We start from the raw sequence: 18,731 nt of genomic DNA on the forward strand, positions 1-18,731 counted from the left end.
ACGCTGCCCCTCTTCCTCCTTGACGCGCTGAGAAAGACGCTGTCTTTTCTCCTGCCCAGAAAATCCAGCTCCGGCGTTTCCAGCCTACCCTTGCGGGTAACTGGGATATCGAGTCCTGAGGGGAGATACCAGACCTCCAACATTCTATTCCAGAGGTAACGTGTTGACTAAACCCTTAGAGAGAATTCTTGAAGCAAACCCTTGGCAAAACCAACTTAACTTAAACTGCTACTTACTTACTCCCTCCCACGTATTAGGCTTAGGTCAGGTACACTGGGGTAGGCGTAGTTAGAAGCACCAGTTGAGCACGTTAGTCAAATGTATATATGAATATATATATTTTATTCATTTTAACCATTGTATGGCTAAGAAACCATATCAATGCTTTTACAGTATTATTACGCAATCCTCCTTTTACTGTACGCACTTTTTATAATAACAAGTCTTGCAATTGTGGCAATTCATTTCTCTTGCATGAGAAGAAAGATTGTTCAATAAATAATACCTTTTATTGAAAACGCCCGTCTCTCTATTCTCTGCATCCTGGTGAAAGTAATCTGCACAACTGACTGAGTGAAATAGCTGTCTATTGTTTCACACGACTCTAGAGATTGACTCTTATTCTAAGGAGCAAAGTTGTCATGTTTATGCAGTTGTTGGAAAACTGAATCCCTTCTTGTCTGAGCCAGGGGAGCTGATCACTTCCTATTCAGTCAAGAAAGTTTCCAGTGACCTCTGAGCTAGTTGGTACAAACCCAATTAAGTTTAACATAGTCAGTAGAGACTTGGAAGACCGCACTTCTATGTCTACACTGCTGTTTATGTTATTCCAATGCGCAGGGCCTATAGGGAAAATAGGAACTACACTACACCACTAGGTGTATTGAAATGTAAGGGGGTACCATGGGTACCCCCAGTGCACCCACACCTCCCCCCAACACAAGGGGGGCCCACAACAGGCCCCGGAACACATTCTCCACCAGCCTTTCAATGGTGGTTACACGGCCACGAAAGGCTAGCTTCCGCCGGCATCATAATTATGCAGGCCGATTCAGCTAGGCTTCTCCATCATTGTGAGCTTGCTGACCGCCCCGCTGGGCAATCGTGACGATTGCCACTGGTGGAAAAGTGGCGGCTGGTCTTTCCCTCCACTGATGGGGTTCACCATGCAAAATTCTCTGGATGTGCAGTTTGTGCCTGGATTGTAGTGTTGAGTCGGGTACAAACAAGAGTTTACACCCCTGGGATAAGAGGCTGCTCCTCATAAGAACTCATTTTACTAATTTCAGCCATCAAAAGCAAAAAGTACAAAATGACAGAGAAAAGATATCAGACACTGCAGGTTAATTGATGTTTTCCGTTGATGCTACTTCATTCTGCGAAACTATTAAGCATAGTACTTCCGGGACATATGGATTCAAAAAAATGAAGTGGAGGAAAGGAGGTTCAACCAGAGGGAGTGGTTCCATTAAGCAGAAGGTGTTTGGAGAGAGCGAAGATCGACTGAAAGATGAGGGTCAGGACAGGAACAGACGGAAGGATAATGAAGTAGGAGGATCAAGGAGGGGCCAGAAATGAAACTGATAAGGATGACTTGAAACATTGAGGAGACAGAAAAGAGAAGGACGGTCAAACAGAGCAAGACAGAGATTGGCCCAGAAGAAGTAGAGGGTGGGACTGTCACGTTTGCCGGCTCGGGGGCACTGGAACTATAATCATGGCCGCCAATTAAGGGACCCGCATACGTAGAGATAGGTCAGGCACGTTAAAGCCCTGCCTCTCCCGGGGGAATGCGCTTCCCGTTCCAACCTTTACTTGCCTTTCTGGGTCACTTCCTGTGCGTCGCAGCCCTTCACTTCCAGGTCGGGTGGCGTTTGTGTTCCTCCATCAGGTTGTCTTTGCCTTGGCTCCTCATCGGTCTGGTCCTTGGATTTTCTGGATTCCTTGCAAAAGAAGAAAAGAACCTCTTAATTAGCTTTCAGCCTGTGGTTACCGTAAAGAGCATGTTGCGCTGCTTTTTCCTTTATATTTTGGTTTTGTACTTAACCTCTCCCTCTCACCCGATTCGGGGATCAGAACGGTGTTCAGCTGTTCTCCTATTTGCTAGTCCAGACGAACCTACAAGAGAAAGTAGGAGGTGAACAAGATGTTTATCAAACATTTATTTACCTTCAACAGAACCATAGATAGCTACATCTGTTACTAAGGTAGGAAAATCACACAAACTGAAATCATTTACAGCTTCCTATTTAACCCATCTCCCCATTGAAATATTTCTCTACGTTTTACAGCAGTACACAGAAGTTGGTACACTACTGCCCTCCTCTATGTTTCCTGCAATTGGAGAAGGGAACTTTAGGTAAAAGAACAGATTCTACTAGAAACTTAAGTGTACACAGTGTGCTATGTTTGTTTACTAAAGTTATGTTCCCTCTACAGCCTTTTATTTTGCCTTGACATACTCCTGTAGTTCCTGGGTTGTGGCGAAGGATTGTCTCCCCTTCTTACCTTGTTTTGCTTCCCTTCTTCCATGGATTACCTTTTGTTGCTTTGACACATAACAAGCACAATAGGTGGTTGGGAGAAGCTGTGGACTTTTCTTCAGTTCCCTGATGTTCCTGTAGAAACACAGGTGAGATACTGACAGAGACTTAGCTGATGGAAGAGTGGAGCACATGGGCAGCAGTAGAAAGGAAAAAAGAGGGAGAGCCCCAAGACTGCAACCAAGGTCGAACGGAGAACCTCCTGCAAGAATGATTACACCACTCAGGTACCTACAAGAGAGGAGTGCTACACAATTCCCTGTAACCACAGTCACGAGTCTAGACAATGGAGTAGGTAAGATTTTAAAAAACTGGTAACAACATACATCATTTTTTTAATGTTATGTTGTGTAATTGTATAGCGTACAACTCACCCAGGAGGGTATCTTGGTGCTGAAGCGGCACGAGTTAGGGTCGGTTCAGGGAATTCAAGAACTAAGGAGGAAGCTCTGATGAGCAAAGGCAGATTGTTGCGGGCTATATTACCAAGGTAGGAGAGGGCTCATCCAGTGGATCTGTTTCTGTGTATGCGGGGGTGCATGCGAGTAAGAGTCCTGCTTAATGGAGGTGTCTCGCAGGCACATTGGCCTAATTTTGTGTAACCCATTCTATGTTTACTTGTGGAGTTTGAAGAGTGCTTGCTTGTTAATCGAGAGCCAGAGGAGCTCTTTGAGGTGCGCGTGATGTGAATGTGGGGGTGGGTGGGAGTTTGAGGGTGAGCATGCTGCTGAGTTTTGTATAGTCTGGAATCTTATGGTCAATTAAGTGTGAATTCCAACATAGAGTGCCTTGACATAGTTTGGTTTGCTGCTGATAAGTGTTTGAAGGACAGCTCAGCTCGTTTTGGTTGGAAGCTATTTGAAGATGTTTTCAAGCATCTTTAATTTGTAGAATTAGAGGACAGAGACTGCTTTCACTTGACCAGCCAAGCTAAGTTGCTTGTCCATTACTATTTCGAGTTTGTTTGCACAGGTTGCCATGAAAGGTGTGGGTCTAAGTTCAAAAGACTAGCAGGTGGAAACACAGAGTGAGGCGTCTTTATTGAAGATTACTACTTCCATCTCGTTTGTGTAGAGCTTGAGGCGGCTGATTTTGAAGTAAACAAAATGCCACACTTGTATTTATTGGTATTATTCTCTATTTTTCAAGCCACAGCCGACACATGTTTCGCCCAACGGCCTGCAGGCCAAGGCTTTTACAAGGCAAGAATCTTGTTTGCGGACATGTGATAATTGAGCTCAGTTCTCAGTAGTAGTCTCTGCAGTTCCAAACAGTATACTGATACCAAATAATACCAATAAATGCAGCACACAATGCTTTAAAGAAGTCCACTGGTTGTTGGAATTATTATCCTGGATATCTTTACTGCTCAATAAAGACACAGACCTCTCTCCAAACCCAATTATACTTAATCAATAGGATTGTACATGCTCAAGTCAGTTACATTTTTCCACCTATTTGTGTAACTGTAAAAACTCACCAAAGACACATTTTATTCCTCCAAATATTCGATTGATACAAAATTGACTGAGTACAAATAATTAGTTGTCACGTGATTAAAGCCTCAGTCCAATTCAAAAACATACATATGCAAATATATCATCTAAAAAGTGAGATTGGAAAAAATGAGTGTACAACACATTTCAACGTACTATCTCCTTTGGAATTTTGCTGCGCCTATGCCAAGCAGCTTGCAAGAATTTGCTGACAGCAAAAACAATAGACGGGGTAAGGTCACGTTTTAAAATTCAATGGGCCACCAGATATCTTAACAAGCCCAGGGACCAACATATTAAATTCATCCATTTACGGTGGGACCCTCTGTATGCTGAACAAAAAAACAATATGTGCGTCTCAGTCTCTTTGTCCAAAGCACAGGCAGGACAAAGGCTTGTAGTCAGGTCCTTGTTCCATTTATCAGTAAAGGATCTCAATGGAAGAATGCTTGGGTGAGAACGAACATACAAGTTTTTTGCTAGGGGTGGAGATCAAAAAATCTAAAAATGTTTCAAAACAAGGGACCAATTTGAAATCAAGGTACATGTTAGTCAAAGATCCATTCTATCCATTTCTTATGTAACCTTCATGTATGTGTGCCCAAAAACATGTTTTCCCATAACCTGTTAAGACCCAGCCTCTGCAACCAATGTGAAATTATTTTGAGCCAGTGAACTGCCTTCACGCCCATTAGGTTAGGGAAATCTTTGAGCGCTTCTCTGTAATCACTTAACTCCGGTGTAGACCAGAGACTAACCCAGTACATTAGCGATTGTTAATTCTCTTCAGGCCCAATTGAGAATATAATTAAATTAAAGGGGTGCTGTTAGGAACAGAGACCAGCTTTCTTGCAAATGTATTTTCAGCGATGGATAGTGGGGGCACATCTGCATAGCCCCAGATCTCAGCACAGTAGAGTGCAGCACCCTGTGCTTTTGCGCGGTAGACCTCTAGGACTGGCGAAACAAGGCATGAATAGGTTTGCTTTTGTGGGCTAATAATAGCCTTTGATCTCTGCTCCAGTAACATGGCACTCCTAGTGGTTTGCCCTGTCCATTTAAAAATCTCCATTAACTTGACCCGAAGATAGTCAAAACTATGCACCCTCTCCAGTAATTCCCCACTCACACAAATGACATACTTTTTGGACAGGCCAGTTTTAAACACAATAGATTGTGTTTTGTTTACGTTTAGCTCTAGGTCCCTTGATCTACAAAACCCTTGGAACTTGTCAATTAAAATTTGAAGCCCCATCGGGGTTTTAAAAATAAATAAGGAATCGTCCGCAAATAAAAGAATAGGACTCTTCCCCTTGTTCAGGTCTGGGGAATTGTTTTTACAATTCGACAGTACATCCACTATAGCGTTCATATCTAGAGTGAATAGTTTAGGTGTAAGAACACATGCCTTGACGGACAACAAGCTATACAGGTCTGCATTCAGTTAATTCACCCTGGTTGCCATATTGAACTTAAGCACATTTTTTAGTAAGAAGTCTGGACACAAGCTGGACAAGGTTAGTAGGGATACCCATGGATGACATAACCAGCCATAAATTATTTTGTGGAATAAGATCAAAGGCAGCCCTAAGATCTACAAATTCGTCGTATAGCTTTTTTTGAGTATTGTGACCTACTTTTAGTGTAAGATTGCAAGTTTAAAAATATGATCGCATGTGCTGATCTTTGTTCAGAATCCAGCCTGGAGGGGAGTCATAATATCATTAGATTCAACTAAATCGATCAATTTGTCCAGCACTAGAGTCTTGAGATCAGTAGGCCGTAACTTGATCACTATCTCCAAATTCCACTACAAAACCAATTGGGGAAAAGCCCTTACTGTTCTGGCCTCTAAAGCTTGGAATGCCATGCCTATAAAACTTAGACTCCTAAATCTAGAAAGTTCTTTCAGGAAACAACTAAAAACCTGGATTTTCAATCTGCCTGATGCCTATGTAATGGCCGCCATTTAGTTCTAACTGTTGCTGTCTCAGATGCCCCGTAGCGCCAGGAGTGGCAGTTCGCGCTTTACAAATACCAAATACAAATACAAATACAAATACAAACACCTTCTGCAGGTTATCAATCAAACTTATCAGCCTGTAGTTACAAGGGATACATACATCACCTTTTTTATGAATACAAATAATTTCAAGTCCTCTCCATGATTCCTGTATCTCACCTCCTAACGTTATTGCATTTGACAGTAAATTAATGTATGGTGTCCAAACAAGTGGTTCTGTCATACAGATTGCCTGGAATTGTATCCGGACCTGGTGCCTTGGCTCGTTTTAAAAGGTCAATCGCTCTGGCTGTGTCCTCGATACTAAAAGAGTCTGGGTATACTGGTTCTGAAAAAACTAAGGGTTGTGGGTCAGTGACAGTGGCCTGATCATCTCTTAGTAATCTCTTAATAATGGGTCATCAAGGTCATTAAGGTCCTTTGCAGCATACAAGTCTTCGAAGAGCGACACCCATCTAGCTGGTTGAATATGATAATGATAGGTTGTTGCTCTTCCCGAATTAGCCTGTGCTACAGCCCACCAGAAAGGCTGAGAGTCATTCATTTTGGAAGCGGCTAACATGTCAAGCCAGATCATATCCTCCCAGTTTTTCCTAGCGGTGCTGATAGTTGTTTATAATTGCACCTGGCTTCATCAATAGGTACACTGTCACCTCCTAGCGCAGCTGCTCTCAGGCATGTCATATCATGTTTACAGGCATGGTTAACCCACTTATCTTGTTTAGCCAAAGTAGGTTTTATACGGGCAACCTCTTTATAAAAAATCTTATACATTTCACTGAAAAAAGAGTAATGTTTTTAGTATGGGAATATCCACATCCCTTGTCCCTTCGTACTTTGATAAAAATGCTAAAAACAACGTACACACATTTGCAAATGTAATTTTTTGTTCAATAAAACATTTGGCCATGTCACATAACAGCGATTATTAGCTAAAATTGGTTCAGGCATAAATATATAACTTGTGCTATTCATCCTTTTCAAGGGTTCCCCAGTTAGGGCCTGATTTCGATGTCAGACGGACCTGAGTCAGTCCAACACCGGCCTGGAACCATGACCGAACGACCTACTGTTGTCGGTTACGACCCTGAAAGTACGATGCAACCGAACCCTGTTCGGTCGCACTCGTATTTTTCACAAGGGGAGCATGCATTCCGAGCCCACATTGTGAAATGGAGGGGTGCGGATCATTCCTGCACCCTGTGGCCTGCACCCCAAGGTGCCTGCCACTTGGTGCAGGGATCAACAGAGGAATTTGCAAACAAAACAGGTGATGGACCGAATGTGGATCAATGTCACACATTCACCCCAGTCCCAAGATCTGGGCCCAAATCCATCGTTTTTTTGCACTCCACACCACCCCGGGTTAGACAATGGCGATATGCAAATCAGCTCTGACCCTGTGCCCCATGGGAACAGTCCAGTCCGAACTACAAAAGCCATGTCCTTCCCAGAACGGAATCAAGCATCCGAGGACCGGACCGGTTTCGAGGTAACACCTCTCATCAGCCCGGCTAGCTTGACTCCAGTGGTGTGGAGTGCCTGGGACCCACGTCTGAGCATCCCCAGCGCACTTATGGCGGAATTTGCAAACAAAACAGGTGATGGACCGAATGTGGATCAATGTCACACATTCACCCCAGTCCCAAGATCTGGGCCCAAATCCATCGTTTTTTTGCACTCCACACCACCCCGGGTTAGACAATGGCGATATGCAAATCAGCTCTGACCCTGTGCCCCATGGGAACAGTCCAGTCCAAACTACAAAAGCCATGTCCTTCCCAGAACGGAATCAAGCATCCAAGGACCGGACCGGTTTCGAGGTAACACCTCTCATCAGCCCGGCTAGCTTGACTCCAGTGGTGTGGAGTGCCTGGGACCCACGTCTGAGCATCCCCAGCGCACTTATGGCGGAATTTGCAAACAAAACAGGTGATGGACCGAATGTGGATCAATGTCACACATTCACCCCAGTCCCAAGATCTGGGCCCAAATCCATTGTTTTTTTGCACTCCACACCACCCCGGGTTAGACAATGGCGATATGCAAATCAGCTCTGACCCTGTGCCCCATGGGAACAGTCCAGTCCGAACTACAAAAGCCATGTCCTTCCCAGAACGGAATCAAGCATCCGAGGACCGGACCGGTTTCGAGGTAACACCTCTCATCAGCCCGGCTAGCTTGACTCCAGTGGTGTGGAGTGCCAGGGACCCACGTCTGAGCATCCCCAGCGCACTTATGGCGGAATTTGCAAACAAAACAGGTGATGGACCGAATGTGGATCAATGTCACACATTCACCCCAGTCCCAAGATCTGGGCCCAAATCCATCGTTTTTTTGCACTCCACACCACCCCGGGTTAGACAATGGCGATATGCAAATCAGCTCTGACCCTGTGCCCCATGGGAACAGTCCAGTCCGAACTACAAAAGCCATGTCCTTCCCAGAACGGAATCAAGCATCCGAGGACCGGACCGGTTTCGAGGTAACACCTCTCATCAGCCCGGCTAGCTTGACTCCAGTGGTGTGGAGTGCCTGGGACCCACGTCTGAGCATCCCCAGCGCACTTATGGCGGAATTTGCAAACAAAACAGGTGATGGACCGAATGTGGATCAATGTCACACATTCACCCCAGTCCCAAGATCTGGGCCCAAATCCATCGTTTTTTTGCACTCCACACCACCCCGGGTTAGACAATGGCGATATGCAAATCAGCTCTGACCCTGTGCCCCATGGGAACAGTCCAATCCGAACTACAAAAGCCATGTCCTTCCCAGAACGGAATCAAGCATCCGAGGACCGGACCGGTTTCGAGGTAACACCTCTCATCAGCCCGGCTAGCTTGACTCCAGTGGTGTGGAGTGCCTGGGACCCACGTCTGAGCATCCCCAGCGCACTTATGGCGGAATTTGCAAACAAAACAGGTGATGGACCGAATGTGGATCAATGTCACACATTCACCCCAGTCCCAAGATCTGGGCCCAAATCCATCGTTTTTTTGCACTCCACACCACCCCGGGTTAGACAATGGCGATATGCAAATCAGCTCTGGCCCTGTGCCCCATGGGAACAGTCCAGTCCGAACTACAAAAGCCATGTCCTTCCCAGAACGGAATCAAGCATCCGAGGACCGGACCGGTTTCGAGGTAACACCTCTCATCAGCCCGGCTAGCTTGACTCCAGTGGTGTGGAGTGCCTGGGACCCACGTCTGAGCATCCCCAGCGCACTTATGGCGGAATTTGCAAACAAAACAGGTGATGGACCGAATGTGGATCAATGTCACACATTCACCCCAGTCCCAAGATCTGGGCCCAAATCCATCGTTTTTTTGCACTCCACACACCCCGGGTTAGACAATGGCGATATGCAAATCAGCTCTGACCCTGTGCCCCATGGGAACAGTCCAGTCCGAACTACAAAAGCCATGTCCTTCCCAGAACGGAATCAAGCATCCGAGGACCGGACCGGTTTCGAGGTAACACCTCTCATCAGCCCGGCTAGCTTGACTCCAGTGGTGTGGAGTGCCTGGGACCCACGTCTGAGCATCCCCAGCGCACTTATGGCGGAATTTGCAAACAAAACAGGTGATGGACCGAATGTGGATCAATGTCACACATTCACCCCAGTCCCAAGATCTGGGCCCAAATCCATCGTTTTTTTGCACTCCACACCACCCCGGGTTAGACAATGGCGATATGCAAATCAGCTCTGACCCTGTGCCCCATGGGAACAGTCCAGTCCGAACTACAAAAGCCATGTCCTTCCCAGAACGGAATCAAGCATCCGAGGACCGGACCGGTTTCGAGGTAACACCTCTCATCAGCCCGGCTAGCTTGACTCCAGTGGTGTGGAGTGCCTGGGACCCACGTCTGAGCATCCCCAGCGCACTTATGGCGGAATTTGCAAACAAAACAGGTGATGGACCGAATGTGGATCAATGTCACACATTCACCCCAGTCCCAAGATCTGGGCCCAAATCCATCGTTTTTTTGCACTCCACACCACCCCGGGTTAGACAATGGCGATATGCAAATCAGCTCTGACCCTGTGCCCCATGGGAACAGTCCAGTCCGAACTACAAAATCCATGTCCTTCCCAGAACGGAATCAAGCATCCGAGGACCGGACCGGTTTCGAGGTAACACCTCTCATCAGCCCGGCTAGCTTGACTCCAGTGGTGTGGAGTGCCTGGGACCCACGTCTGAGCATCCCCAGCCCACTTATGGCGGAATTTGCAAACAAAACAGGTGATGGACCGAATGTGGATCAATGTCACACATTCACCCCAGTCCCAAGATCTGGGCCCAAATCCATCGTTTTTTTGCACTCCACACCACCCCGGGTTAGACAATGGCGATATGCAAATCAGCTCTGACCCTGTGCCCCATGGGAACAGTCCAGTCCGAACTACAAAAGTCATGTCCTTCCCAGAACGGAATCAAGCATCCGACTGGACTGTTCCCATGGGGCAACAGGGTCAGAGCTGATTTGCATATCGCCATTGTCTAACCCAGGGTGGTGTGGAGTGCAAAAAAACGATGGATTTGGGCCCAGATCTTTTGACTGGGGGAATGTGTGACATTGATCCACATTCAGTCCATCACTTGTTGTTTTTGCAATTGCCGCCCTAAGTGCGCTGGGGATACCCAGACGTGGGTCCCAGGCACTCCACACCACTTGGAGTCAAGCTAGCCGGGCTGATGAGAGGTGTTACCTCAAAACCGGTCCGGTCCTCGGATGCTTGATTCCGTTCTGGGAAGGACATGGCTTTTGTAGTTCGGACTGGACTGTTCCTATGGGGCAACAGGGTCAGAGCTGATTTGCATATCGCCATTGTCTAACCCAGGGTGGTGTGGAGTGCAAAAAAACGATGGATTTGGGCCCAGATCTTTTGACTGGGGGAATGTGTGACATTGATCCACATTCAGTCCATCACTTGTTGTTTTTGCAATTGCCGCCCTAAGTGCGCTGGGGATGCCCAGACGTGGGTCCCAGGCACTCCACACCACTTGGAGTCAAGCTAGCCGGGCTGATGAGAGGTGTTACCTCGAAACCGGTCCGGTCCTCGGATGCTTGATTCCGTTCTGGGAACGACATGGCTTTTGTAGTTCGGACTGGACTGTTCCCATGGGGCAACAGGGTCAGAGCTGATTTGCATATCGCCATTGTCTAACCCAGGGTGGTGTGGAGTGCAAAAAAACGATGGATTTGGGCCCAGATCTTTTGACTGGGGGAATGTGTGACATTGATCCACATTCAGTCCATCACTTGTTGTTTTTGCAATTGCCGCCCTAAGTGCGCTGGGGATGCCCAGACCTGGGTCCCAGGCACTCCACACCACTTGGAGTCAAGCTAGCCGGGCTGATGAGAGGTGTTACCTCGAAACCGGTCCGGTCCTCGGATGCTTGATTCCGTTCTGGGAAGGACATGGCTTTTGTAGTTCGGACTGGACTGTTCCCATGGGGCAACAGGGTCAGAGCTGATTTGCATATCGCCATTGTCTAACCCAGGGTGGTGTGGAGTGCAAAAAAACGATGGATTTGGGCCCAGATCTTTTGACTGGGGGAATGTGTGACATTGATCCACATTCAGTCCATCACTTGTTGTTTTTGCTTTTGGGATCAACAGAGGGGCACAAGTTGCCATTCGTCAGGCTCGCACCAATGTGGGCCCTACTGGGGGCCCCCAATAACAGTTTACGACTGCCTCTGCACTGCCACGCAGTGAAAAACTGCCATCGTACTCCCTCGGATGTAAAGAGGTGACGGGGGGGAGTACTGAAGGATTCCTTTCCAACGGAGCCCATCAGAATGGCATGGTCGGAAAGGAATCCGGCCGGCACATTTCGATTCGGGCTGAAGGGCTCCGACCATCGCTCGGAGCTCTTCCGGCCGAAATCGGTAGTACATTTAGTGTAATTACTGTCAGTTTTCGGCTTTACCTTCATGTCCACTGAGTGACCATAACCTCACATCTAAAATGACATAATCTATAATGCTAGGGTGATGGCCTTTTTTAAATGTTGTGGCCATTTCATATTCTGAAACTGTACAGCCATTGCAAGCCCTTTGACCTCTTCCTATTGTTAGGGAGATTAGTTTAAGAGTAGTGGCAGAAGGATTTTTCCTGGGGTTACCTATCATCAAAGGAATTCCCCACAGTTCATCTTGCTCTTCAATTAGCTCTTTAATGTGCAGTGATGGTTTGAAAGTGGTGTTAAAGCCATTGTCTGACCTAGGGTGGTGTGGAGTACAAAAAAACGATGGATTTAGGCCCAGATCTTTGTACTGGGGGGAATGTAAGACATTGTTCTGCATTCTGTCCATCAACTGTGTTTTTTGCAATTTTCACCCCGAGTGGGCTGGGTATGCTCAGACGTGAGTCCCAGGCGCTCCACATCACTGGAGTCAAGCTATCCAGGCTGAAGAAGGCTGATAGCCAGAAACCGATCCTTGGATGCTTGATTCCGGTCTAGGAAAGACATGGCTTGGTAGTTCGGGCTGGACTGTTCCCATGAGGCACAGGGTCAAGGCTGATTTGCATATAGCCATTGTCTGACCTAGGGTGGTGTGGAGTGCAAAAAACGATGGATTTAGGCCCAGATCTTTGTACTGGGGTGAATGTAAGACATTGTTCTGCATTCTGTCCATCAACTGTGTTTTTTGCAATTTTCACCCCGAGTGGGCTGGGTATGCTCAGACGTGAGTCCCAGGCTCTCTACATCACTGGAGTCAAGCTATCCAGGCTGAAAAAGGCTGATAGCCAGAAACCGGTCTTTGGATGCTTGATTCCAGGCTAGGAAAGACATGGCTTGGTAGTTCAGGCTGGACTGTTCCCATGAGGCACAGGGTCAAGGCTGATTTGCATATAGCCATTGTCTGACCTAGGGTGGTGTGGAGTGCAGAAAACCGATGGATTTAGGCCCAGATCTTTGTACTGGTGAGAATGTAAGACATTGTTCTGCATTCTGTCCATCAACTGTGTTTTTTGCAATTTTCACCCCGAGTGGGCTGGGTATGCTCAGACGTGAGTCCCAGGCTCTCCATATCACTGGAGTCAAGCTATCCAGGCTGAAGAAGGCTGATAGCCAGAAACCGGTCCTTGGATGCTTGATTCCGGTCTAGGAAAGACATGGCTTGGTAGTTCGGGCTGGACTGTTCCCATGAGGCACAGGGTCAATTCTGATTTGCATATAGCCATTGTCTGACCTAAGGTGGTGTGGAGTGCAAAAAAACGATGGATTTATGCCCAGATCTTTGTACTGGGGTGAATGTAAGACATTGTTCTGCATTCTGTCCATCAACTGTGTTTTTTGCAATTTTCACCCAGAGTGGGCTGGGTATGCTCAGACGTGAGTCCCAGGCTCTCCACATCACTGGAGTCAAGCTATCCAGGCTGAAGAAGGCTGATAGCCAGAAACCGGTCCTTGGATGCTTGATTTCGGTCTAGGAAACACATGGCTTGGTAGTTCGGGCTGGACTGTTCCCATGAGGCACAGGGTCAAGGCTGATTTGCATATAGCCATTGTCTGACCTAGGGTGGTGTGGAGTGCAAAAAAACGATGGATTTAGGCCCAGATCTTTGTACTGGGGTGAATGTAAGACATTGTATTGCATTCTGTCCATCAACTGTGTTTTTTGCAGTTAAAGTCATTTACTAGCACTATTCTGATATTCGGGTCCAGTGAAAACCTCTTTCAGGATTGATAAGGTAGGGGGTTCAGTGCTTGCCTTAGAGGATTTTACATAGATATTTAATATATTGCCAAGCAGTGATCAGTTGGTAAGGTGACAATGATAACCAATAACTCTGTGCAGTTTATGTGCAATGGGGTGTACAAGCCTAGAAGGTCTTTTTTGATCAAATTTAACTGGTGGTTTTGTCTCTACACTGTATGTGGTGTACCCATTTAAAGCCACTTTTTCTGTAGCCCAAGTCTCTTGGAATATGCATACATCATAATCCCCAATGTATGATATCCAGTTGGAGTCATCCAGCTTCGATGTTATACCAGCCACATTCCAAAGAAGTAGGGTAACAGATGAATGTCGTTGCCTAACCTTCTCAGAGTCCAGGGAGTTTAACACACTTGGGGGATCATCTAAATGTGTGCAATTGACCTTCTTACTATGGGATGATGACCCCTTGTCCCCACTGCAGGAAATTATTAAGTCTGTATTTGTGGAACAGGACCACTGACTCATTGTCAGTGAAATTGCCCCTCACAGAACCACCATTAAGTGAGGCCTGCCCCGGCACGTGCACTCTCGTGTGTGCTGGTGTTTGAGGCCCTCCTCCACCCGCAGGATAACCTGCGCCTCATCCCTGGTGGTCCAGTGGACCCCTGTTCTCCTTTGCCTCGCTCCGCTTTCCTTTCTGTTTTTTTCACTCGTTTTTGGCTCTCCCTCTGTCTTTTTTCTGTTCTGCACTTTTTCTGCCTTCTCTCATTTTTCCACTTATTTCCTCATTTCCCTTAGCTTCCCTGGTGGTCCAGTGGATCTCTATTCTCCTTTGTATCGCTCCGCTGTTGGATCCGTTTTTCACTCGTTTTTCACCCTTTTCAAAATCATTTCTGCACTTTTCTACTTTCTGTGCTTTCCCTGCTCTCTGCCTTATTTCACTCTTTTTCTCCTTTTTCCCCTCTTATTCCTCCTTTCCCGCCTGTTTTCAACACCGCTGCTGCCCCGTGGCCCTTCCCCACCAGCAAGACCAATGTGACCCATCCTGCTCCCCTCCCCGCTCCCGCCTCCCAGCTGTCCAGCCCTCCCCAACCCCTACTTAATGGCGTGCCTAATACAAGCCCGTTTGCGCCTGACCGTGACTAAACCGCGACCAGCACCAGGAACCCTGGATCTACGCACCACCAATGGTACGACACGGTGGTACTCCATGCCCTCAACCCAGGCCCCAAAAACAATTGCAAGCCAGCATCACCGGCCAGCACCCACAGACCCTTCAACTGTCACCGCTGCTGGCAGACCTGTAGCACCGCCAGGACCACGGACCCAGCGCAACCCACCCGCAAGAACACACCCGAACCGAAGACGCTGAAATGCATCCTCCTCAACGTCCGATCCCACCACAAACACACCACCAAAATCTGGGACTTCCTCAACAGCACCACCCCTGATGTAGCTTTGCCCGTCGAAACATGGACCAACACCTCCTCGGGACCGGACATCGCCATCGCCATCTCCCAAGGATACAAGATCTCCAGGATGGACCACCCCAACCATCCGGGAGGAGGAATCGCCATCATTCACAAATCCACTCTCCACCTGAGAACACTCCCCAACGAGCCCACAGACCTGATGGAATACCTTCACTTCAATACACTTGCCAGCCCCACCACCACCCTCTGAGGAACCCTCATCTACCGACACCCTGGACCCCGCGGCCCTCTTGCCGAATCCATCACGGACATCATCTCCCCACAGGCTATCACATCCACCAACTACACCCTGCTGGAAGACCTCAACTTTCACCCCAACAACCAACGGGACCCCAGCACCACATCCCTCCTGGACAACCTTCACAACATTGGACACCGCCAGATCCTGACCGAACCCACGCACTCAGCAGGACACACCCTCGACCCCCTCTTCACAACAGGAAACTCCATCACCTTCAGCCACATCAGCGAACTCCCATGGAGCGACCATCGGTGTGTCCATTTCACCTTCAGAACACCAACCATCCACAGACACCAGCACCTGCTCCCACGAAGAAATTGGACCAGAATCACTGATGACCAGCTAACCTTATCACTCAGCAACTCCACCCCGACCGATGCGGAAAACGACAACCCCAACACAGCAGTCTGAACCCTGCACAGATGGATCTCCGACAGCGCCAACACCTTAGCCCCCCTCAAGAAAAACAACACCCAAACCAAGAAAGCTAGATGGTTTACCATGAACTTCCAGAGTCCAGACGCACTTGCCGCTGCATCGAAAAGGACTGGAGGAATACCAAATCCACAGAAGCCCACAACAACTTCAGAGCCGCCACCAAAGTCCACCACCAACTCATCAGAAAAACAAGGAAAAAAGCGATTGAAGACAGAATCTCCAACCACGCACACAACAGCAAAGAACTCTTCAACATCATCTAGGAGTTCGCCCAACCTACCACACAAGACCTTTGCGACAAACTCAGCAACTTTTTCCACCACAAAATCAAGAGCATCTACGACAACTTTGATGAAGACAACCAACACACTGACCCTTACCACTGAAGACACACTGAAGACGATTAACTCAATCTACTCTGGGGCCCCCATGCACCCCTGCCCCCACCACATTTTCAACAGAGCCGCCTACACCATCGCACACATGCTCCAACACACCATCAACTGCTCCCTGGCAACGGCATCGTTCCCCAATGGCTGGAAACACGCCAAGATCAACCCCCTCCTCAAGAAACCCTCAGCGGACCCCATTGACCTCAAAAACCACAGGCCCATCTCCCTGCTCCTCCTCCTAGCGAAAGTCATTGCGACAGCCAACAACAACCAACTCGCCACATTCATCAAAGAGCACAACGTCCTTGACTCCTCCCAATCCGGGTACAGAAAAAACCACAACACTGAAACCACCCTCCTTACCGCAACAGATGACATCCGCACCCTACTGCACAAAGGAGAAACAGTAGCCCTCATCCTCCTCGACCTCTCAGCCACATTCAACACAGTCTCTCACTGCACCCTAATACGCAGACTCCATGATGCAGGGATTCAAGACAAGGCACTCGACTGGATCTGTGCCTTTCTCTCTGACAGAACGCAGCAGGTCAGACTCCCCCCTTTCCTCTCGGATCCTACACCAACCACCTGCAGAGTCCCCTAGGGGTCATCCTTAAGCCCTACGTTCTTCAACGTCTACATGGCTCTGCTCGTCCCCATCGTCAAAACCTAAGGACTCAAAATTGTGTCATACGCAGATGACACCCAACTCATCTTCTCCCTATCCAATGAACTCAACACCACCAGACACAATTTTTGAGAAAGCATGGAAGCCATAGCAAATTGGATGAAAAACAGCTGCCTTCAACTAAACACCAACAAAACAGAAGTACTCATCATGGACCCACACCCGCCTCCTGGAACGACACCTGGTGGACCCCGTCCTCGTAATCCGCCCACCCCCACGGACCACTCTCGCAACCTGGAAATCATCTTGGACTCTGTATTCAAAATGGGCCGCCAGATCAACATTGTCTAGTCCTACTGCTTCCACACTCTCCGCCTCCTACGCAACACCTTCAAATGGATCCCCCTCGAACACAGAAAGATCATCACTCACACCCTGGTCACCAGCAGACTCGACTACGGCAACGCACTCTACACCGGAATACGCAAAAACCTCACACGCAAGCTACAGAACATCCAGAACGCCACCGCAAGACTGGTCCTCAACCTGCCAAGACACTGCCACATCTCCCAACATCTGTGCACACTCCACTGGCTCCCCATTGAAGCTAGAGTCACCTTCAGGATGCTCACCCACGCTCACAAGGCCCTCCATGACACCGGACCAGCATACCTGAACAGCCGGTTCAAGTTCCACACAGCACAAAGAACCCTACGATCAGCCCAGCCCTCCTACACCGGGGACCCCCACACCAGAAAGACCAGGACAGGCGGCCACTCCTTCTCCTTCCTCGCGGCCAGAGCCTGGACCACCCTCCCTCTCCACCACAGACTGACAACATCTCTCCCCATCTTCACAGGATACCTCAAACCTGGCTCTTCGATAGTCCCCCTCCTTGATGGACTGGAACCTGAGAAACCGCCCTCCCCCAGCGCCTTAAAACCCTCACACAGGTGAATAGTAGCGCTTAACAAACATGTGATTGATTGATTGATTGTATTTGCCCTAAACTTGAAAGCAGTTGTAGTTTTGACATCTATGTCTAAGCACTCCATCCCAGTGCTCCTAAGCTCTGTTACAGGGGTCAAAATAGGGCATTCTCTCGCTAGATTACATCATCGTAAACATTTATAGTCTTTTCATTAAAATTTGGATTACCAAATAGTACATCATTAGTGGCATCTCTATTGGTTCTATATAGTACATTGTTAAAGGAAGAGCCCAGATCCGTGGGAGCATGCTCACTCGGTCAGACTATTACATTTAAATTAGAAATGGCAGTGGGCATAATGTTAGCTGGATTGTTTGTTATAAAAGACTACGTGCCTTGGTGACCATTGGTAGGCAGGGATGCTTTTAGTCTTATTCCTCTTGAATTGTCCTCTTGGATATGGCAAGTTCGCAGTTCAAAGTTACAAAGACTTTCGGCCAACCACTTTCAGCACAATGTAATTGAAATGTAATCATTGGAGGATGTGCCAGGTGAGTATCTTCTAGTATGTGTGATGTAAGATCTGATAACAGAAAGACAGTTCTGCTTACTCCTCAGCCAACAGATCACTTTATTGGTCAACGCCTCCATGTGTTCAAAGGAGCCAGGTTTTAATCTTGGGACCTGGGTCATGTAAATCATATCCTGGAAGGGACTCAGAAATCCCTAATGTTATCGGAGGAGAAAAATTCAAGAAGGATTGCTTCGCTAAAGGGGGAATGGAAATTCTTTTAAACAGTGCCATCTTGTCATTCAAATTTTTCTAACCGTTATCATGGCCAGATGCAGGGGAGTGGTGGAAAGGT

Source organism: Lissotriton vulgaris, chromosome 12 (assembly GCF_964263255.1).
Source record: "Lissotriton vulgaris chromosome 12, aLisVul1.2, whole genome shotgun sequence".
Classification (NCBI taxonomy): domain Eukaryota; kingdom Metazoa; phylum Chordata; class Amphibia; order Caudata; family Salamandridae; genus Lissotriton; species Lissotriton vulgaris.